Here is a 24,311-nt window from a genome sequence, read left to right as displayed (position 1 = left end):
AGGTGAGTCATTTCAAAGCACGTTTTAATTTATTTGATTAATACACAATTTGCACGTAAATATGCAACGAAAAAATATCTTAACTGTACGCTACCGTGTAATAACTCGAAAAGGATCGAAATAAATAAAAATATTACAAAACGATTTTTTTGAAATTACGAAAAAAAAATTTAACAACTAAAAAACATATATAAAAAAAATGTAAAAAAAATAAATAAAAAATATGTACAAAAATTAGAAACAAAATGAAGACAAACGTTAAAGATAGAACCCTTCCAAATAACAAAGTTTCCATTCAAGAACTTGATTTTGATTAATCACTTCGTTTAACAGCTATATGCTGTAGCGGTCCGATCTGAACAATTTCTTCGTAGACTGTATTACTGACTTAAACAATAATCCTATACATTAGTAGCATTGTCTTGGACAATAATCCATGCTATATTACGTGAAAATATATTTTGTCAGAGAAAAAGGTAAACACGGAGAGTTAAGGGTATAGTTATGATGAACAAACATATTAATTGATTCAATTAAAGGATTTAATTAAGCCAAATCAAGTTATGCAAGTACATTTCAAAATTGCGAGAAACCTTAGAGTTTGAATTAAAAACTAAACTAACTGTAATTAAATTGAGTTGAATTTATAAATTTACTAATTTATACATTATAATATTGAATGATGATCAAGTGATAATATTTGGCATAAATAATATTTGTAGCATTTTTAATATTTATATAAAACACCAATCGTCAGTTTATCTGGCTAAACATATTTTAAGCAATGAAACATTTAGTTCCATTTGAGAAAATTCGAGCTAAATATGTTTATGTTATATGAGCTTTTATGCTCTACTATTGCGGTTAGAGTGAGTATTGTTGAGGTTATAAATTTCAACTGTCGCTTAAATTTATTCACATAACAATCAGCGATTAGCCGCATACATATAAATATATATGAGCTCAAATGAGTGCCATTTGCATTGCAAATGTGAACGAATTACGACAATTTCAGCTCGTACGCCTACAAGTATGCTTGCTAATGAGGTTGCTTGCTTTAAAGTATAGGCTTTCATATACACACGCGCTTGTCAACATAAATAAAACACATATATACATATATATGTATATAAATGTGTGTGTATATATGTTTGTTATACACACTTGGACACGCAAGAGCGCCCAACAAGAAATCCATTTAAGAAGCACAGCCAGCTAGGCGTGAAGGACCTACCTCACTGAGTCCTGCGAGTTAAATGCACAGCATAGAAATGGGAAATCTTTAGAGAAATCTCTATAAATCCTCTCTTTCGAGCGGTAATTGCGTTTCAAATGCGAAATAAATGAGCGCAAATGTGTGTGTGTGTGTATGAGGCAGGGACGGAATGCTGGAACTGCCTTGCCGACAACGCACGACTCTTAATAAAATTAAGCACTTTTGTTTTTTAAGTACTTTTTCTGTGCGGTTGATGACAATGACGGCGCCAACAAATGCGAGTCAGCATTTTGAGATCGGAATAAATAGTAGAGCAGAATAAAAACGAGCGACGAGAAGAGATTATATGTATAAATATGTATGTATGTTTGTATGTATGCTTGTATATAAATACATATGCTTGTATATAAATACAATGTTATGTACACAGCAGCCAAGCAAGAAAGCATCGACAGACAGGCGAAGCCAAACGGAAAGGCACACAAACAAAAACAAAAATTGGTAGGAACCCAGCGCAGGATTTTTCAAGGACCCTCGACTGACTCAGCAACGCTTGTTGTTTCCTTTGGGAAGACAAGAATTTGGGGCAGCATTTGCGCGCAAAGGAAAGCGAAAAACAAATAAAATATGTAAAATGACAAAGCGTGTGCGGCTCGCCGGCAGCAGCGGCATGTGTGAGTGAAAAACGAAAAAATAAGAATAAAATAAAATATAAAAAACAAGAAAAACGTTAACTTCGAATGAGTAACTTTAATACCCTTCAAAAATAACAGTTTTCCATAAAAGGACTTGACTTTGATTGGTCAGTTTGTATGAGAGCTATATGCTATAGTAGTCCGATCTAAGCAATTTCTTCGGAGATTGTGGCGTTGCCTCAAATAATATTACATGCCAAATTTCGCGACGATACCTTGTCAAATAAAAAAGTTTTCCATACAAGGACTTCAGTGGGATCGCTCAGTTTGTATGAGAGCTATATGCTATAGTTGTCCGATCTAAACAATTTCTTCGGAGATAGTAGTGATGCTTCAAATAATATTCTGTGTCAAATTTTGCGACAAAATTCTGACAAATAAAAAAGTTTTCCATACAAGGAATTTAGTTTGATTGTCAGTTTGTATGAGAGCTACATGCAACAGTTGTCGGATATCGGCGCTCTCGTCAAAAAAGCAGTTTTTTGGTGAGAAAATAAAATGTGCGAATTTTCAGCTTCGTATCTGAAAAATTGAGAGACTAGTTTGCGTTTACACATATAGACAGACGGAAGAATGTCACAAACTTCGTGGCAAGCTTAACGTACCCTATTCAGGGTATAAAAATTAAAATAAAGATTAGGAAAAAAAAAATTTAACAGAAATAAGCGAAAGTTCGTGTGAAACAATGACATATATGCGACAGCAAGTGCTTTCTAAACACACACACACACAAGCTTTTGTGTACATACAGGTAGTATATATGTGTGCGTTCAGAAAGCATGTTTGTTGTGCATATTTCCTTGTTGTTATTGCACAACAATGCGTGGCATGGATTAGCGTTTGAGTAGAAAGACAAGCGAGCATTATGTAGCCACTTACACATAGACGCACTCCCGCACAGACGCGCACATGCGTCTGCACTTATAACCTATAAAAGTTTATGGACCACTAAACGAGCTCAGGAGTGCTTAAATTGTTTGAAATTCTCCAACACAACTATAAAATGTGGAGAAAAAGTGCGAAAAGTTTTGGCTTGCAACACATAAATCAGTGGCAACGACTTTTGGAATGGACTTCGTGGACTTGTTTGCGCTGCGACTGTGATGCTTATGGTAATGTGGTGGAGCCTAAAAGTTGATTAAGAGGAAATTGGTATTATGTATGTATGTACATATGTACATATATTATTTATAGACTTTTGGCGTTAGAGAATAGACGATCTTGCAACTAATTGTTTTCATATTAGAATGGGCAGTGGGGATATTTATACGAGAGCGGGTCGCGTATGCCGGAAATGTTCCACGGATCAATCTGAACAACCTGTTATGAAGAAGGATATAAGAATAAGAAGCTATGCGTCTAAAACCGGTTTTAAGTCAGTGATTTTAAAGGCGAAGTTTAAAAATTTAAGTAGTCGGTTGTATGGTAGATATGCTATATAGTCGTTCGATCTGGCCGATTCTGACAAATGATTGATAAAATATCAAAATGCATCTACGTATTAAACGAGCAAATCTCTATAATCTCTAAAGAGTTTTGCTTTAAAAATCGCTGGCTCAAAATCGGTTTTAGACCTCTAGTCTCTTAGGCCAAGTTGTTTAAATTTATGTAAACGTTTTTTATGAAGAAAGTTCTCTGAGCGCCATTCACTTAGGAGTGTCCAAAAACGATTATTTTACATATGGTTAAAGCAGCTCACGTCTTCCGGTCTTAGACCAAGTATCCTCTGGGTAGCAAAAACACATTCCTTTGAGCGAGCTAAGGCGAAACATCCCACCCCATGGTTGTGCGCTGGGTTTGGATCCCGCTGCTTAAAAATACACTCCAATGAAAAGATCATATAACCAGGATTCTGATGAACTAGTTTATATTAAATTTCAATGGACAAGATCCGCAAACGGCACGAAGGATGCGACGCAATTCTAATGCCAAGAACCTCCAATATATTTGGTAAGAGAAATTTTTGTTCGACGAAGCGCTTTGAGCCAATCAGAAATTTATTCCCTTCCTGATGATTACAATTCATTAGGCTGTCTTTGCACTAGAAGCTGCCGTATGTTTCTATTTCGCCTTTCTCCAGATAATCCTAAAAATCTTTGCTACACTTTGCCTCTACGTGGGATCCATTTAGGATGTGTGCGGTGTGCTTGTATTTTTCCCAAGCAATGACGATAGTTTGCACTTTTTCTGGGATTCCTAAAGCCGGGATATTATTTGATCAAGTTTTGCATAGCAAAAGTTTTCTTGGCAAACAGCTGGCACTTCCCATGGGACAGAACTATGATCTCGCTCCTGATTAAGAGACATCATGGGCCTAGTGATGGACCAAACAGACTTATGTACATATTTAATATCAATCTCTAGATAGATTGAAAATAATTGAGGTTTGCACTGTGACCTTGAGCTATGGTGCCCTCTGCTATATGATATATGGTCACAAAGGTCCTGCAGTCTGAAAAATTATAGGAGCTTGCTGGGCGTGATGGTGGTGATGTGATCCCTGTCCACGTAGCTGAATCCCAGGGCCTTGAGGATCAATTTCTAACAGGTTTTAAAAAAAAAGCACGGTGATACAAAAGTTGAAACAGCAGCGATTTTAAGCTAACTAGAATACGTATTTTTTCACTTCAGATGATGCCGCAAAGAGTTATCCTGCCAACGTGAGCGCATCTTTTTCCGAGGGGTTAGCGGAAATGGCGTCGCAGTGGCCGAGTTTAAAATATTTTTTTTCAAACATTTCAAAGTTACTTTGTTAATAGTGTAAGTTTGTAACAATAAAAATTCGAATGAAATATTTCATTTTTTATATGAGAAAAAATTGTTGAAAAAATGCTGCTTTTTACCCCAGGAAACCCATGTAACCTCTTAATCAGAACGGAATTGGCATACTCTAAGGCTTTATGGCATGTCTATGTATCACTAATGACTCTGCCATGTGCTCATACCAACAAAAGTAACAGAGATAATGTTGTTAAGCCTACACTTCACAAATGTCTTAATCAAAGCATAAAAAATTCACACTTGATATATAGCATATTTATATACAATTTGTACATAAGAAGAATATAAATAATGTTGGCACAAATTAACGCCAAATTCCAGCGACCAAAGGCATTTAAGTCACCTTATCAACATGTGTGATGACTGCTCGTTGGCCTCTCACGAGTGCAGAGATTGGCACAGTGGCACATATTGCAGATATATGTAAATGTAAATACTATGTATCAAGGCATATCTGCATACTTGTATCCATGCTTATGCCCAGCTGCTGTACAAGCGCTTGACAATATGCGAGATTACGCATGTGGTAGTCATATCGCCGCGCCAAACAATGCCTGCCTGCCTGCCTGCCTGCGTGTTGCAGTTGACACCAGATTGGATAGAGCATTGACACCCTGACCGTTAAGCGGCTAAAGTACATGTATGCATGTTTGTACGCAAAACAGCATAAAACTCCATAGGAGCAGAAGCCTACATGTTATTGGAGTTTAATTGCGGCTTTGCTTGGATAAACTTCCCGGTTTTTATTGGCTTTATATGGAGCGAAGATTGGCACTTGGATTAAGCGATTAAAGCGTTGCCTTAATTAGCTTTTGTATCCAATGCAAATATGCTTCGTTTTGTTTGCTTAATGTAGCAGATTTCAATTTTATTTTTTTTTTTTATTTTTTTAATAAATTTTTGTAAATTATTTAAGCGCAATTAAAAGTGAAATTTTCAACTAGCGGCACATTGCTCGCAAAAAGTGCAAATTACTCACTAATAAGCGCGCTGTTGTGTTGCCAAAATTATTGTTGCATGTGCATAACAAATGGCGGCAAGTATTTATGTCTGTTTGTATTTGGTCATTACCGTTATACAGTTTATTTGCACGCTTTGTGGCGCTGCTGTTCCGCATTCATTGCAAAATTTGCTTATGTACTTTTCAAATACCTGCAGTTATGACTGTGTGTGTGTGTGTGTGTGCCACTTGCAATGGCATCCCATTACTGTGGCATGCAAAACATTCCTTGAATTTATTTTCGTTAATACTTTGTTCATTTTTAAACAATTTCATGTGCTTATTTTTTGCCGCGCTGTTGTTGTTGCTAATGTGCGCAAATTCTTTTTAAAGTTTGTTGATTGTTTCTCGAAGTATGAAACATTGAAATCGCATGTAAACATCGAAACGGATGTACATATGCATATATTTATTTATACGCGGCATGCATTGCGAGGCTGCCGTCGCTGGACTGAGTGAAAAGTTAATCATACGCCACGTTGAACGGCATTACTTTTGATTTGCATGCGTTGGTCACGTAAACTATGCGCATACACTAATGACGTAGAGGGATCTCAAAATAAAAGCGGAATGCGTTACATTGTAAGTCATTTTAAATATTTTTTATTTATAAAATTAATTACTTTTTTTTTACAATTTTATTTGCATAAATTATGTACTTTGAATTATAACAAAAACTGATAATTTGCATAATCGCACGGAATTATGGCAAAAGAAATACTTTTAAAGGCAAAAAAGTGAATATAAAACTAAGAAAAAAAGGTTGCCAGCTTTACAAAATTAATATAAAGCACCTTATTTTATTTTATTTTGAGGTAACTCAAAAAAAAATATATATAATACATATTTATTTTTATTAACAAACAAAAAATTATATAATTTGGCGAAATGATGCCTTATAAATGTATTTTTTATTTATTTTATAATTTTTTTGTAGAAAAGTTAATGTGAATATTGCTATAAAAAGTTTGTTTTTTTAGAAAATACGTCGACAAAAATATTACAAAACCAGAGTTGCCACCTGTTTTGAAATTTAACAATACAAACAGAAAAACACGTTAACTTCGGCAGCATTGAAGCTAGAATGGCCTTCACAAGAGTATTTTGTATAGAATAAAAAATAGTATGGGTAGTATAAAAAGATCTTTATCTTGACGTCAATAATTTGTTCGGAAAATGTAGTTATGATATAAAAGTCAGTAGTCAGAATATGTTTCGAAGACAATAGCGCTGCCTTGGAAAATCATAACTGCAAAATTTCGTGAAGATATACTGCCAATTAAAAAATATTTCCATATAGCGACTTGAGATTGAGCGAGCAGTTTGTATGGCAGCTATATGCTATAGGGGACCGATATCAATGATTCCGATAAATGTGCAAGCTGCTTGGAGAACAAATATATATGCAAAATTTCAGGTCGATAAAGTGTAAACTGAGGGAAATATCACGATAAATTTATCGAAACAGTAGTTCACAGTATGGAACTGCTGTCGAAGTAACCAAAAAAGAATGACGACTCTGAAAAACTACAATTTGCTTCAATATCTAAATAAAGGTTAGATAGGAAACCATTGTGAAGGAACATACAAGTACTCTGAGGAAAAAAAATTTAAACAGTGTTGCCATCTTTTAAAAAAATAAAATGCACCAACCAAAAATATATATTTCAGATATATGTATATGCAATTCGAGGATATGTGGTAAAATTAATCAATTTGTCGTTTAGAGTTGCCACCTCGCTAAAAATTAAATTTATTTGAATATCCAAAATACCAAATCGGACCATTGTGAAGGATTATACTAGTACTGTGAGGAAAAAAAGTTTTAAACAGTGTTGCCATCTTTTAAAAAATTAAATGTACCAACAAAATATATACTTCAGATCCATATGCAATTCGACGATATGTAGTAAAATTTATGCATTTTGCGTTTAGAGTTGCCATTTCGCTGAAAATTAAATTTATTTGAATATGTAAAATACCAAATCGGAAGCAATTAGAAATATTTCAGTAATAAGTCGAAGGGAAATATTTTGAAACAGTGTTGCCACTTTCTCAAAAAATAGGAGATTAACTATAAATATATATACACTCGTGGCCACGCAAATCTTACCACACAAAATTTTCAAGTATTGTGCATATTCGACTACACTTTATAGTGGTACTTTTTGCGGTATAGAAATATTGTATTTAGAAATAAGTTAATGACATGTTATTAATCAAAAATATTAAAAATTAGTTAGTTTATTTATTTAGTAAAAAAAAACTCTTATTATAATTAGGTAATATAATTTAGTTTATTTATGCTTACTAAAAACATAAAAAAAAACAAAATTTAAGCAAATCCTGAACGAACGAAAAAGTCCAAAAAAAATCTAAGAAAGTATAGTGGTAAGGTTTGCGTGGCCACGAGTATAATACAATATGGCTATGGAGAAAAATACTTTTTATAAAGCTTTATATTTATAAAGTTTAGGCGGAGAGTTTCCAACTACATTACAATCGTAGAAAGACATAAAAGCGAACCGTGTAAAAAAATTTCATAATTTTCATTTATTAAGAAAAGTAGTGAAAAAGAGATAACGTGTAGCAGGGTCTTTTCCCCATGACGAATTCAAAAATTTTCGCAGTAAATTTATCTATTCGAATTCCTAACGGTTTTTCTGTGAAAATATTCTGCGCAATTACAGTGTTGCTCTTCAGACTCAAACAAAGTAAATATAAGCAATGTGACGTTTGCTTAGCTTGAAGCTACACGCCCGGTGGCATTAAACGGTAAATCACATTTGATGGATGTGTGTAAATCTCAAATACAATAAATTATGTTTGATTGAAAATTATTGCCAAATATTAGACATGAATAAAAAGAATGTATTCACTTTCGTTTACATTGAAATTTTGTGTTTATAAACACGGCTTCAATCACTTTTTTAATTAATTCCGTTGAAACGAAAGGCACAAACGGAAAATTTGCGGTAAATGCATACGCACCTATATATACATATACATACCTACAATAAATATAGTATGAACGAAAAGTGATTTCTTCCTTAATATAATACGAGTACATTAATAAGCGCCAAAGGATGGCGGGCGGCGTTGCATGAAAGAAGGTCAGATGACGAAGAAGCGCAAACTGACAACAATGATGCTCATCACTGTCACATTATGAGCGCATTAAATATTTAAGAGCAAATGGGTTCGCTTGAGCGCACACACACGCACACACGCACACATAAATGCATATATCTTTATATATAAGTATATAAGTTGGTGCGTGATGAATTTAATAAATTCATTGTCATTAAGTCGTCAACCAAAGAAGCATTCCATGCGCTTACACATATACTCATGCTTAATGTATATGTACATACATATATGAGAGTATACATATCCATAGATATATGTGAATGTACTTTGTATATTTATGTATGTACACAATAACCGCTTAACTATGTATGTGGCAATGGCAATTTCTCAGCATGTCGACATAATTTGGCTTATACTCGAGCATATACACTGGGCATCAAATGAAAGTAGAAATATATTACATATTGGGAACCTCAGAGCATATATGTACAAGGATTTACTTCCTACATTTTCGCTTAAGGGGTTACATGGGTTTCCTTGGGTAAAAACAGCCTTTTTCAACAATTTTTTCTCATATAAAAAATTAAATATTTTATTCGAATTTTTTATTTTTACAAACATATACTATTAAGAAAGAAATTCTGAAATTTTTGGAAAAAATATTTTAAGCACGCCCATTGTGACGCCATTTCCAGTGACCCCTCGGAAAAAGATGGGCTCGCTTTGGCAGGATAACTCCTTCTAAAGTGCAAAAAAAATTGTGTTATAGTGAAAACCTTAACATAGAATTTGAATGAAGAAAAAAAAACCGGAAATTGGATTTTTGGCAGACATTTTGACAAAAAAATGAAAATTTCATTGAAAATTTCGGAAAAAGTTTTTTTTTTTCAAATAGTTGTAATCGAAAAAAATCCTTCGTCCCAGAGCCTTTAAGAATTGTATCTCAAAGACTTGCGTAAAATTTCATGAAGATCGGTTCAGTATTTCTTGATAAATCTTGCCAACCGACTTCAAAAACAGAGTTTCGAGAAAAACGCGTTTAAAGACGGCGCACTTAGCCTAGCTAGCCTCGAGCGCACAAGTTCTCAAGGCTGTGGCTCCGAAACTATTACTCGGATCAACTTCAAAATTGAGGACAATATTCCAGAGGTGTTTTAGAATTTAAAAAGACAATAAAAATATACGATTTTTGTAAACTCTTAAACCCATAAAACTGGATTAAGGGGTTAAAATGTAGTTTTGACAATTAAAGACTGCTTTCTTCTAAATTTTATTGCCGCAAGAAAGCACTCTCCGCTGTGAAAAAATGTAATTTGGCAGAAATCTGCATTTTGCTTGGCGTTTCAAAATGCTACAAAATTAAAAAAAAGATAAGTAACCGTTACTTTATGTACAACAACGCTATAATTCATATAAGCCTACTGTAGAAAGCAGAAAATACTAACAATTTTCTATACTAAAGAAACAGCTTCAAACAAATTTTCTTCAATTAGGTTTATCTTTGGTTTAATTATGACAGCAGCTCTTCAATACTCAGTAATCAATATTTTATATATTGATGTATGTATGTATGTGTTATGTACGGATATCTGTGTTTACATTTTTCGATAATCTCTGACCTTTTCGAAGCCCACGGGCGCATCAGCAATCTTAACACAGTTCTTCTTTTTCATTTGTCAATTTCAATTATGCTGCGTGTTCTGCGTTTTGCGTGCCGAATCGTTTTCGTAAATGCATGATAATAAATTTTAATTTGAGTCTGTAAAATTTATTACATCATTCCATGCAGACCTTTAAAGGCCGCGCACGGCCTACGCAATCCATATGAACACGTTGCTGTAAATCGGAAACATGCAAACACACATGTACACATATACATACACATGAGTCTTTCAATTTATAATATTTATGTATTTGCTATTAATTTTGCGCTTCGCAACGTGCTCTTCAATTTTGGATTCACGCTACTTAAGCAGCTTTTTATTAAAAATACTTTATTGCATCGCTACAAACACACCTACTTACACGTATATACATATGTATATACATACACTTCATTCATTATGTCTTCATTGGGGATGTGGGACGACATGTTCAGCGTGAAGCAGCCATTATTCATGCGAAGGTCGTAGAACGAAATTTATGTTACACAAAAGTTTTCGATTCAAGAAATATTTGTATTAAGAAAAGTTTCAAAAGCAATACGGATAATGAAACATATTGCTTTTTCTCTCTCTCCCTCTATCTCTCTCTCCCCATCTCTCTCTCTCTCTCGCTGACTCGTTCGACTCGAAATGCATAAGCAACATTTTAAGGCAAGTGAAGTGACTCCTCACAGCCTGAGATTTCTTATTTAAACAGAAATTTGGAAAAGACTTTTTCGACTACCAATATAATAAACCGTTATATAGGAAATTGCCTGTATATATACACATAAACATATAAAGATAACTGTCAGCGTTAATACCAAATATTTATTCAACTTTATCCGCCTACTGAAAGAGGTTTTAAACTACTCGCCGACACCACGTCTGGTCGAACGCCTCGGTTCTTTTGATCGCACAAGTCAGTGCGTTTAAACGTCAAACCGCAGCCGGATGCGCAAATAAAAGTGTGTAAATTACAAGTGAAAAACCAGGGACCAAACGACCAACAACAAAGCATTTTTATTTACAAAGTGAAACCGGAAAAGTGTGTCGGGTGTTGGTGGTCTTTTAGTTATTTTGCTGACGCCGGCATGCAGCATGTTTCTGTCAATCAACACGAGTCGGTTCACGAGAGCACGCACACGCACGGGTGTAACGGCCGGCACGCATTTACAAATATGTGCGGCATTGCACTCGATAGGTGTCGCTGCAGTATTTCGAAAATGTATTTGCCTTTTTCACCGTTATGTAGTGCAGTTCTTCAGTTTTTCTTTCAGCTTCAATATTTGTATGCATTAATAGTCGGATTGCTTGGATGACTTGATTGCCATATATTTGTGCGAAATTTATCGAAACAATGGTTGGAGACAATACCGGAGGTAAGGTTCAGATAAGCTCGTCGAGGTCATCCAACGATAGGCCCTGGAAACGTGCTGTTTCGAGGGGGTCGGACTATACGGAGAAGGGTGTCGGATATGTACGGATTGCGGGTCATGCAAAGAGGTGGTTAGAGTCATGCGGGAACTCGTATACGCTGGACATATATTTGAAATGTTGGGGTCGATTCCGGACAAGTAGGAGTTTAACCTGCTAGAGTATCCAGAACGAAGCTGCGCAAGGGTCACTCTCGATTCTCGCGGCAAATCGAGCTCGCCGTCTAAAGTTTTATAATTGACCAACTTCTTTAAAACAAGGTAGTTACTAATATTCCAATCGTCTACATATGAAATTCTAAAAATGACCGTAAGTGAATTTGCCACAGAACACACTTCCTTGATTTCTTAAAATATTAAGTCCATACTGAAGTAGAAAATGTTAAGCATCATTAGTCTTACAGCGCGTTCAAATAAAATTCCAAAGATTAGTTGAGGTTTACCAATAGCGAAGGTGATGCAGCCATTTAATGTTTACGTAAAGTCCAAGTTCGAATCTAGTTCCAAACAACATTAAAAAGGTGCTTAATATTGTCCACCTCCCAAAAAATAGTGGCCAAAGTCTAAAAAGCGTAGAACGGCCACCAAGAAGCTTCTTCATAAAATTCTTTACTTATTCGAAGTCGAGTAAAAAGGTGAAAATACCGCAATCGGCCGGTTAAAATAACAAGGCGCACAGCAGATAAAAGAGATTATAAGCCTTATAATGTTTGTAACTAGTTCAGCACTAGTTAACGTCCTGTTAAGCTCAATTGAAAAGCACACACAAGTTAAGAATGGTAAAAAATCTAAAATCAAAATTAGGTAAGCCAAATCGAGAGTAGTTCAATTAGGACTAGTTGGTAACTAGTTGACAGACATATAAGAGTGACGAAAATGATTAGAAATCTAACTCAAACTTTTCCGAAAATATTATGTTAGATTTAGCGCGTTTAGTTCAATTCAGACTAGTTCGTAACTAGTTAACGTATTGTTTCAGATTTCAATAAAACTCATAAATAATGCATACCCACAAACTTGAGAAATTTTATGAGTTTTTAGAAAATTTTCTATACGGAGGTGTTTTGGAGTTATCAATCAAAATTTTCAAGTCATTTGGACTAATGTGTTCTGTGTTTGAAAGTTTATTCGCGCGGAAAAGAGCTCTGCATACCGCAAGAAATGTAAAAAGAACTTTTCAAAGCAGAAATATTAAAGAAAGTTAAATAAGAATGACTACTTCCCACAATGCCAGGCTTTAGAAATAACTATCACTTCAACGCCGCACTGTAGTTTGCTAGACATCAACTCAAAGCGTTATAATAACACTCGGTCCACCGTTACGTTTATTATTCGCTCTAATGATGAGTCATATTTCCTCGTTGCCGATCATAAGAAATTAAATTTGGCGAATGCGAGCGCAGAACACTAAATTGGGTATGAAATACCCTCATTCCAGCTGTGAAAGGCAGTCCACACTGTTAAAAACCTTAATATTTTGCAGGCAAAAAGGTAAATATTTTAATCAAATTCACTTGCAGCTCCACGAATACACGCACAAGCCGCCAACAAAGGAGGAATATTAAAAAATAAATATGAACGCATTACGCTTAAAGGCGAACAGATTATGAAAGCAATAAGTAAGTGAGGTTCAAGCAAAATGACAGCGACAATAAGGGAAGCACAAAATGGGCCAGCAAAGAAAAGCGGCCAAGGAGAAAAAAGGGAGCAAAGCAACAACAACTGAAATTTCTTGCGCAACTTTTATGCAAACATACACACGCACACCTACATACACACTTGTATGCATAATTCAGCAGGCGGCGCTGTAGCGGACATAACTGGCAGCCGGACGCGGCGAACGTGGCGGATACGCAACCTACATTTGGGCAGCGAAGAAAAAAGCAGCTGCGTTGGCCGACAAGTGAATTAATGTACGCTGCGTCAAGGGTTTTCACCCATAAATTTATGAAAATGTGGGAACTTGACTGGCGACTACGACCACGCTTGACATTTGGCGTTCAAATCTGATTGGTTGTTGTTATTGCCGCCAGGTTGTGTTCTAATTACATGTAATTTATTTTTAGAAGAAAAAGTGTTCACTTTCGCAGGCGGAAAATAAAAGGAAAAGCATTGGAGCGAATTAATGAATTGTTTGGAGTAAAAGTGCGTCGCTAAATTCCTAACTAAATACTGTTGTTGTTGTACGTTGACCTACCTATGTATATATGTACGTTGTGGCACTTGGTTATAATTTATGATTGCCACATTCTATATTTATTAGCCGCTAACGGTGCGCTGCCTGCGTGCTGGTAATTAAAAGTGTAATGGCAGTGCGGTAATGCAATTAGTTGTATTTATAATATCGATTCAATGGGCAAACACGGAAATTGTGGGTGAAATTTATAACATTATATGCAGGTATGTATATTCGAAATAGGTAACCCCATTTGGTATGTTCACGTGTCGAATTATAAATGTATTATTTATTATTGTTATGGTAGGTTGGAAGGAAAGTCGTCGATAATTCCATAAACCCAAACTTTGGCGTATTGGGTTGCAGTGTTGCATGTGCTTATTTATATTCAACGAAGTAATTGATTAACTCAATTTTCAGAATTATATCTCACATTTAAAATCACAAAATAGGGTTTGCCTGTTAATATTGTCAATAGTAGGCTGATTTAAAGAAGTGACCATGTAGAAATTCGAATATCAATTAGCCGTCTGAAGAACAACAAAACGGCGGGGAGCGATGTCACCAGTCATGAGTTGGGATTACTATGAGCTCAAACTGGTAGTTGCCAAAAGTTACAAAAGTCACACCAAAGACTTTAACATGGTACCACTGTGGTTTAAACCTAAATGCAAGCAAGGCATTTGTCCAATGTGGAGTCGCACTGCGGCCGGGTGCTGGACCCAGAGTACGGCAGAGGTTTTAGGTCGGCCTCAAACCCGACCCAGGTGGCTAGGGGGTCCCACCCTACCAATTGGAACCAAAGTATAGGTGCAGGTGCATACACTCATTCTTTGATTCTCCAGAGTATGGTGCAGGTGCATGAACTTCTGCTTTGGGGCGCTGATCAACGCATTGTATTGATCTACGTGCTTCTAGCAATAGAAAGCACCGTGGAATTAGGTCTACGAAGACAGGTATTAACGTAAAAACACAACGGACTCTGTCCCGCGGATAGAGGGGACCCCCTTGGGTTCGGGGGGAAACCGAATATACCCGTGGCAAGGCATGCCTGTCGTAAGAGGTGACTAAGATCCTGGCCACCAGTCCAGAGCTGTATAGAAGCTTAACTGGTTGTAGCTTCGGTTACAAGGTCACACCAAAGACTTTAACCTGGTACCACGGGGAGCAGGAGGCCTTGGAGGTAACCTGCTCATGCGGACTGGCCCCTCGTGGAGTATCGTGGTGGTTGTCGTTAAAACCCAAATGCGGGAAGAACTGACTTTGTCAGTTGAATGTGGAGTTGCATTGCAACCGAGTGCCGGGCCCAAAGCACGGCAGAGGTTTTAGATGGGCCTCGAACGCGACCAAGGTGGTTAGTGTGTCCATTCCACACTGTCAATTAGTACTGAAAATGCTTAGCATTCTCAGGGCGTTGATCAACGCATTATTTTCATCCGCTGTGCTTTTGAGCGCCGTGGAGTAAGGCTGTCGTCAGCAGGTACCCACGTTAAACACACCAGACGTTGTCCCGCGTTTGGGAGCGTGCTGCCGTTAATAGACATTAAACTGCCTGTGCAAATTTGTATTGGCTACTAGCGTTTTGCTAATTTTTAAGTTCGAACATAGGATTTCTTCTTTTTATGGCTTCACAAAAGTCTACACATTGTGGTCCAAGTGCCATCTTTGATCTGCCATCTAACCTAACCTACCGTGGGAGAAGCCTCGTTAATATCGCATATAAGGTCTTATCGAGCATAGTGTGTGAAAGAATGCACATATCAATGTAGCTTTAGACCTGGAAACTCTACTATCGCCCAAATTTTCATAATGCACCAAATCTTAAAAAAGAGCCGTAAAAGGAAGATCGACACACCACCTCTTCGTCGATTTCAAAGCTGCTTTTGACAGCAGGAAAAGGAGCTGTCTTTATTCGCGTTGTATGAATTTGGTATCCCCGCAAAACTGATACGGCTGCGCAAGCTGACGTCTAGCAATATCAAAAGCTCCGTCAGGATCGGAATGAACCTCACCGAGCCGTAGAGCAGAGATGGTATTAGAGGGCTTTATGGGAGTCAGTGTAAAAATTTGATGATGGGCGTGACGCCGCCGATCGACCGCTTTCAACCAAATTTGGTAAGTGACAATCCACTTACATTTTTATGTTACAGTGTGAAAATAGGAGAATTCGGACTACAGGCACAACCACTACCAATATAACACAATTTTAAATTTTCTTTGATTATTTCCTTTTGAGTGTAAAAATCAAAAAGCAATTAAGATAACGGGAAACTTTGCACGAACAAAAACTATTCAAGCCCCTAGGTACCGAGTATGTGAACCTCAGTACCTTTGGTTCGACTTTTGATCGAAAATGTCGGTCAATGTGTGAGTTATATAATTGAAATTCAGGAATAAACCTTCTCTGAAAATGGTATGTATGTATGTCAAGAATGGGTTGAATCGGTTCAATTCTTCCCTTAGCCCCCATATACTTAATGTAAAGACTTTCGAACTTAAGGGTGACTTTGTACCGTATATATCGACCAATATGTGAGTTATCTCATTGCAAATGAGAGAGCGTGTCTTGCTCAAAACAGTGTATCTTTGCGCCTAAAATAGATAAATTTGAGCGAGAACTTTTCCTAGGCCTTATATAACTAATATCAGGATTTTCAAACATCCGACTCGCTCTATACTCTATATGATTGATGTTTTAGTATGTGGCATGTTAATAGCGTGTGGTATTGGGAAAAATGGTTAAAATCGGGAAGATACTACCTCAAGTCCTTCTATATACCATATACTATATATAATGATTTTCGTTTTTCTAACAAACCTAATGTGTATGTCAGTATATAAGTTATACATAGTATATGCATGATATATGTATAAGCTTGCTTGGATTTCGATCCTCTGGTTGACGTTTTCCACCTTAAAGTATTTATCTGACTGTGATTTCTGCAAGCTCTTAGAGTATAAAATATTAATAATATTATACCCGAACTTAATTATTCGTTACTTGTTTTAAATTTAACTTATATAATGGGTTGTCAAAAAAGTCTTGCGGTATTTTTATTGAATTTTTTTTTTATTGAAATTGAAATGAATTTTTGATGACTCATGCCCAGCTCTTGACCGATGCTACGGCTGCTACTATGCCGGTCTCTTTCGACCGGCCTTCCGGAGCGTGGTGCATCTTCGACCACCTTTACACCAGAACGAAAACGTTGAAACCATCGTTGTGCGGTAGAAATGGAAACTGTATCGGGTCCATAAACTGCACAAATTTTATTGGCGGCTTGCATTTTTGCCTTTATCGTAGTAGTACTGGAAAATATGCCGTATTTTCTCTTTATTTTGCTCCATGTTTGCGACGCTATAACTCACGAACTTAAAACTTAAAAGAAACGACAATCAATCAAACACGTGTTAGCGCGTGAAATGAGCTTTCCAAAAAGGTATAGCATGACCCGATGCGACGAATAAAACTAGAACTACGCGCTTTCAGCGCCAACTAGCGAAAATACCGCAAGACTTTTTTGACAACTTATATGTACTTTATCATTTAATTTTTTTTTTTTTTATATTTTCTAAACGATAAATAATATTAATATTAGCTAACTTGTTTCCAATCATTTTCTGTTACAGTTCTGTAACGTTCTCCTCACTTTAAGCATATTTCGTTAATTATGGTAACTTACACTCGTTATTTAATATAATCACCCGAATTACTCTCTTTGATCTATTCCGATAAAATTTCAAGCCGCTTGCTATTTGTTTGAAAATCAACCCTCTAACGCCTAAATTTCTATTTATTAAAGTCGGGTAGTTTTCTAATTTTTCCAATAATTACACAATTTACTGTTATACCCTTACTTATCAATTATTTACTATGGCATACTGGGCAGCATACTTTACATTGCCGATAACTCATTGTTAAATGCAAATTGTCGGCACGCCTTCGTCACCATCACGAACAGCTGTCTACGGCAACAGCTGACATTTCACATTATACATGAATGCTTAGATTATATACATATATGTATGTGTGCATGTGTGTTACAGACAAACACAGGTATTCATGACAGTTCATTACAGTGCTTACGCTGCTAATTATAGAGCGCTTTGTCATTTATCTGCAGCTCAAGAGCGCAGGCGAATACATGCATACCAGAACAATGAGTATAAGTGAATGTCTGTATATATGTACTTATGTCCGTATATGCAGGCGTTAGCAAACATTGTAATAATAAAAACAATAGGTAAACTCATGAAGAGTCTTAAGTTGCCACCTATTTGCTCTAGTCAGCGTTTGTTTCGGCGCTTCCACTTAAAATTACTTCATAAAAGCATTGTCATCATGCCGGCGATTATTATAATCCAGTGGCATGTTCACATAAGCCAGACCGCCAACACATATGCACATAAATATTATCTACCCAATTAGTGTGAAGCCAGTGTTGCTTGTGTGCCGCTCATAATGATATGCATATGACTTCATTCTGCCTCTATATATATTGGAATATATATTACGTAGCCCGGCAGATACTAGATACATTGTATATTTAAATCACCAGCATGTGTGTATGTGTGTGGACTTGATTGCCGGCAATATTTTGTCATCATCATCAAATCGTTGATGTAGGTACAGGCAGGCAGGTAGCCGTATATAATATGCTCGTATATTTTAAAATAAATTCGCGTTAGCTTGTGAACAGCGATAGCAACAGTAACAATAGCAACAACACCAAAAGCAAATTGGGTCAACAACTGTTGCCAACGATGGCGACGGTGAAACTGCTGATGTCAGCTCTAAAGTGGCATAGAATTATGTTCACTGTTGTGCCGACTTGTGTTTGTCGTTGTGCTACTCGCTCTCGCTGTGTGAGTTTGTGTGTCTGATTTCTTACCCTCCAATTAATATAGCCAGTTGTCGATTTTATCGTTGATGTTATGATAAGGCAGTTTGGAATTTCGGAAGTTGGTTAGTAAAAAATGCTAGGCAATGATTGTTTGTATGGAAATCTAGGTCGCGTTGGTATTGGGGTTGTATTATGAAATTAGTGGGTACATAGGAAGCAAGTAAATATGACTTTTGGACATTGCAAAAAATTTTTTTGGAATTTTTATAAAAAAAGCTGTGCTGTTTTTAAAACAAAAACCTGCAATATCTCCAACGAAATCGTCGTGGACTAATTTTTATTGGACTAATATGTAACTAGAAGAAAATTTTTGGAACGCTAAAAAAATGGTACCGATTTTAAACAAAAACCCGCAATATCTCCAACGAAATAGTCGTGGACTAATTTTTATTGGACTAGTATTTAACTAGAAGAAAATTTTTGGAATGTTAAAAAAAATTGTACCGATTTTAAAACGAAAACTCCAGCAATGCCTCCAACAAACTAGTGCACTAGTTTTAATTGGAGTAGTATGTAACCAGTCTTATATAAACTAGTTAGAGACTGGTCAGTGGTGGTTTTAAGCATAGAAATCAGTGAAAATGCATTGCTCATCGAAAGTAAATTTTACTAATAATTTTTGTTTAATATTATTGTAGAAATATGCCGATGATATCAAGCTAGTTACTTACTAAATATACATATAACATTTAAAGTGCTGTGAATTAAAGCAAATCTACTGAGAGGTGAGTTTATGGGGCAAGATTAGTCCGGATTAAAAAAATATAAATGTTTGTTTACCTGTACACTTTAGCGTACTAAAAATATATTGCTTGCTGCATGAATTTGGAGCTTTGAGCTTCACTTCTAAGTTTCTTTTTTTGCTATTTTTAGACTCTTCCGTGCCGCAATGCTTTAACATACCCATTTTTCCCCAAAGTGCGAAACTATTTGCACTTAATATCTTAAACGCGCATTAGTCCACCTTTACACCCTTCACAGAAACCGATTTAATTGCGGGGTTACGAACCATAATTTTTCACAGGATTGGGCTCCAGGGCTTATACGTTCTCTGTTAAGAGCTCTAGACCAAAAAGCCCTAATGAAATCTAGAAAAGTAATTATTTTCGAAAAATAAAATTTGCAGTTTATTCAAGAACTCGGATTTTTATGAAAAACATAACTAGTTATTTAAAAAAAAATTAATTAAAGCCAGGTTGTTATGAAACGTGAAAATTTAAAAATTTTTCGATGAACTAGGTGCGAACTAGTTTTTATTGGACTAGTTGCTTTAGGTGTAGTTTCTGAAATGATAGAAGTTTACATCAACCGATTGTATAAAAAACATAATTGTAGACAGAAAGCATCGGTTTATGGCATTCCTTCAACTAGTTGCAAACTAGCTTTTATTGGACTAGTTAGTTTATGTACAGTTCCTGTATTAATAGAAGTTTATATCAATCTACTGCATAAAAAACCTACTTATAGACAAAAAGCGAAGGTTTATTGCATTCCTTCAATGAAGCTATTGAGCTGCTGTGTAAGTGCAGTGTAAACGAAGTTACAGCTGCCTTAATTACATAACACAACAACAGCAGGATGCTGCTTTTTTAACTCCCACTTCACTGGCTCAACAAGGCACATAGTATGTAGTAACAAAGTGGGCACATTTGTTGGCCAACCAAGAGCAACAGCTGCTGGATGTCCGCAATATCGATGACCTCATATGCTGCACATATGTTGATTCAATAATTTATTGCACTTGCAATCTCATATATGTGTATGTATGCGCATATGTATATACATACGTATGTATGTTTCGTGTGTGTGTGTGTGTGCGGGAAGTGAAAGAGAACGTCAGACTAGCAACTAAGTCGGTAATGTTCGGCCGTCATGCAGTTACTCAATCATGTAAAGTGGAAAGAGCGGAGGTGCGGTAGAGAGTGCAAGAGAGGAAGGCTGCATTCGAGTAACGGTGACATGATTGTGCAGCTTGTGTAAGGCACTGCTCGCGCCGCGTTGTTGTGTTTGCTGCTGCTGCAGCTTTAAAGCGGGGCAATAGTGTTGCTGGCTCTAATTTGTTTCCTGCCTTGGAAGTTTTTTGGGTCACCCTTTCTTGTGCGCGACCAACAACGCTGCCTCTTAAAGATTCTTTGAAAAGTTGCTGCCACTTTAATGCTCGCAATTTTTATTAATATTTTTCTCTTTTTTGTTCTTTTCCATTTTTGTTTTTCTTCCTCAGTCACTTCCCTTTCTCTTTGCCACATTGACGGCTTAAAGTTCAGCTACTACTCGGTTGCAGCTGTTGACGTTGCCATTGTCGCTGTTCGTGTCTCGAACTGGGTTAACTTTTGTATTCTGACTGCCTGTCTCGCAGCTTAAGCTGGCGGCAGTTGCCACAGCGCTTTGGCTGAACACATTTGCATTGTTTTTGTTTTTGTCGTGTTGTTGACATTATGTGGCCAACATCCGTGCGGTTTATTGAAAAGTGATAGTGTTTATTTTGGACAAAAGCAACAACAAGAAAAAAGCGGTTAAAATTATCGCAGACAAAACACTTCAAATTATTATTATTATGAAAAAATTGCTGTCTGCTGGCCGGATTGACTGCCCGTCAGCTATGCAATGCTGCCACATGCTTCGTAAGTGACCAATCACTTACTTGTTGCACACACGCATACACACACATACATATGTATGTATGTATATGGGTAAAATAGCGTTGCAAATGGAAGGCAGGAAGACATGTACTTTATTGATGTTCGCTGCCCTCTCACCTCGTTGTCGCTCGTGCTTGCTTACTTCGGTGTCAGAGTTGATGTAAATTGAGTTGCAGCGTCGCTGAACTTTGAACTTTAAAACTCAATAAAGCATATGGAGTCGCTATGGCAATTGAATTTACAGGTTGGTCGCGAGTCTCAAGCTCCTTTGATAACTTTATTTTCATTTGTATAATAATTTTATATTTATTTTTTTATACTTAATTACGAATTAGGTACAAAACGCGGCCTTAATTGAGTTGATTGCCAGTTTAATTAAGTAATTTGTGCGCTAATGCTTGGGAGTTTTATGGTTCCAGTCGGTTAGACCTGTTGAGAATTCCAGATGTTTTACCGAAATATTATAAAAATCAGTTTGATACATAATTGAAAATTATAGAAAGGCTGGTAGCTCTTACCAACAAGCACTTTCCAGGTTTCTCTGAGATCGTATATGTATTTAGACCTTTTAATATTAGGCTGTTTTTATTTTTGTATATTTTATATTATTTATTGTCTTTGGCAAAAATATATCAAGACGTAAAGTACTTGATAAACCTCTGATCGCATATCGGCCAGAAGTGTCTTGGAAAGCAGGGCAGCAATGGAAAGTGTTGGCAGAAGCAAGCAACTTCAATCTTACTGAATGCCAGGCCACAAAGGCATCGACGACAATGAAATAGTCTACGATATTGTCAAAAATGGGGTACGACTAACAACCTAAGACGTGATCAACATTCAAAAACAAGCTAAAACTTGATGGAACGAGCTACCTGAGTGCAAAACTGCAAAAGTCCTGTTCAAAACGGAAGATCGGAAGTACACCAAATTCCTACTGGCACTCGTTAGAAGAGACTGTAGGAACATGATCGGAATACTAACTAGTCTGGTGTCTGGTGGCGACAAATGCCCGCATAATGGAGTTGACAGATCGAGAAGACTGCAAGAAATGTCTAAAGCAGGGCACCAGGGAAAAAATGGAGCATCTCTTGTGCACTGGTCCCGCATTGGCAAGACTACACTGTAAGCATCTGGGGTCCACATGGTATGATAGGCTGGAAGAGGTATCGATAGTGAGGACCAGAGTCTGTACAAATTAGAGTCAAGGGCGGGCATCATAACGGATGACTACTCCTCATGGGCTGAACTACATCTGGTGTCGCAAAGGACCAAACTGGCCTATGTGTGGCTCATTGGCCTACAAGATTAAGCTAACCTAAAATACTTGATAATTTTACTACACTTTCATAAGCATTTTTCTGACTCGAGATATCAAAAGCTAAATTGGTTCCAAATAATTTTGCTCGAGTTATATTTTATGCGAAACCCAAATACCCAAACTCAAAAAATAACTCAAAGTGAAAGGACCGAAAATATTAAACATAGAAATTAAACCTAAAACTTGGATATTTGAATTCTTCGCATACATTTTGAGTTTGTGTGAAAATTGTGTAAATATAAAGGTGACCAACCTTTATACTTTAAGACCCGTAGCTTTGCCGAACAGTGAGTTAAATCGTTTTGACCGTTATTACAACCAGCCTCCCCTTTCTCTTCTCTTCATCGTACAATGATAAATAATATAATATAAATATTATAAAATTTTAAGCTTCATGTCATGCATGAGTATTCATGGCTGAGGGTTTTTCAGCGCATAGCTTTAAAAATAATATAACTGTTAAATTACAACAGTACGAATTTCTGGGAAAATATTTTTTTTTTTTGTAAAAAAAATCCTAATATCTAATAATTCAATTCGTATTACTCATAAAATATTTAAATACTAAAGCGCTGATTCGCAAAATACAACCGTTATTAAATTACAAAAGAAATTCGTTTCCTACCCAAACTACCTCAGCCTATTAAGTCAATGTGCCAAATCCATTTGTAGCACACTTATAAGCGTGTGGATTACGTTGAATAGTTAGTAACAAAGGTTACGTATACGCACCGAAGCACCCTTCGGCAAAGTAATCTAAATATGCGTAAGCATAACAACAGCGCCACGGGCAGGGCATGCAAAAAAGTAATAATGCACGACAGGTAATGACGCTAAAAATAGACGCACGAAAGCTGCAAGACCCGCCGAAAAGCTCAGCGCTCTAGTTTTGCTGCTTTGGCGTAGCAACGCTGGCAGCTGCGGGGCGTAGAGACGGCGGTGAAAAGCTATAGCTTTTTTTTGTGGGCGTTCAGGCACTGCACATTCGCTTTGGTTGTTGTTGCTTGCCGCTGGCTTGTGATTAAAAGAAACACGGCGATAATAGTTTCGCGTTGACCAGCTGTGGGCGATAGCGCGGTCAAATTAACACACGGGGATGTAGCTCAGATGGTAGAGCGCTCGCTTAGCATGTGAGAGGTACGGGGATCGATGCCCCGCATCTCCAATTACGGTTGTTTTTTTCCTTTTGTTGTGCTCAGCTTTCGCTTTTTTGCTTAGCAAATCAGTGTTTGCTTGAAAGTATTTCAGCTTACCTGCAAAGAGAAAGAGGTTGAAGAAAAATTAGTACAAGCGAAAGTGGCAGAAAATAGAATGATTAAAAATAGATATGTGTGTCAAAATAAATATTTTTTTCGTGCTGTATATACATACATATGTATATGTATGTATGTATGTATATATTACAGATTTTGG

The 24,311-nt window shown here is 36.6% G+C and overlaps 1 protein-coding gene and 1 non-coding gene across 4 annotated transcripts in view; one reads left to right on the top strand and one right to left on the bottom strand.

Annotated features, from left to right (window-relative positions):
* LOC120777376 (serine/threonine-protein kinase NLK2) overlaps positions 1 to 24,311 on the bottom strand; it is a 285,060-nt gene that overhangs the window by 90,104 nt on the left and 170,645 nt on the right. The window lies entirely within an intron of this gene.
* On the top strand, positions 23,991 to 24,063 carry Trnaa-agc. Its single transcript has one exon. It is a non-coding gene; the product is annotated as a tRNA-Ala (tRNA).

Source organism: Bactrocera tryoni, chromosome 5 (assembly GCF_016617805.1).
Source record: "Bactrocera tryoni isolate S06 chromosome 5, CSIRO_BtryS06_freeze2, whole genome shotgun sequence".
In the NCBI taxonomy this organism is placed as follows: Eukaryota; Metazoa; Arthropoda; class Insecta; order Diptera; family Tephritidae; genus Bactrocera; species Bactrocera tryoni.
The sequence above is the reverse complement of the archived record's forward strand: the minus strand, read 5'-3'. Positions and strand labels throughout refer to the sequence as shown.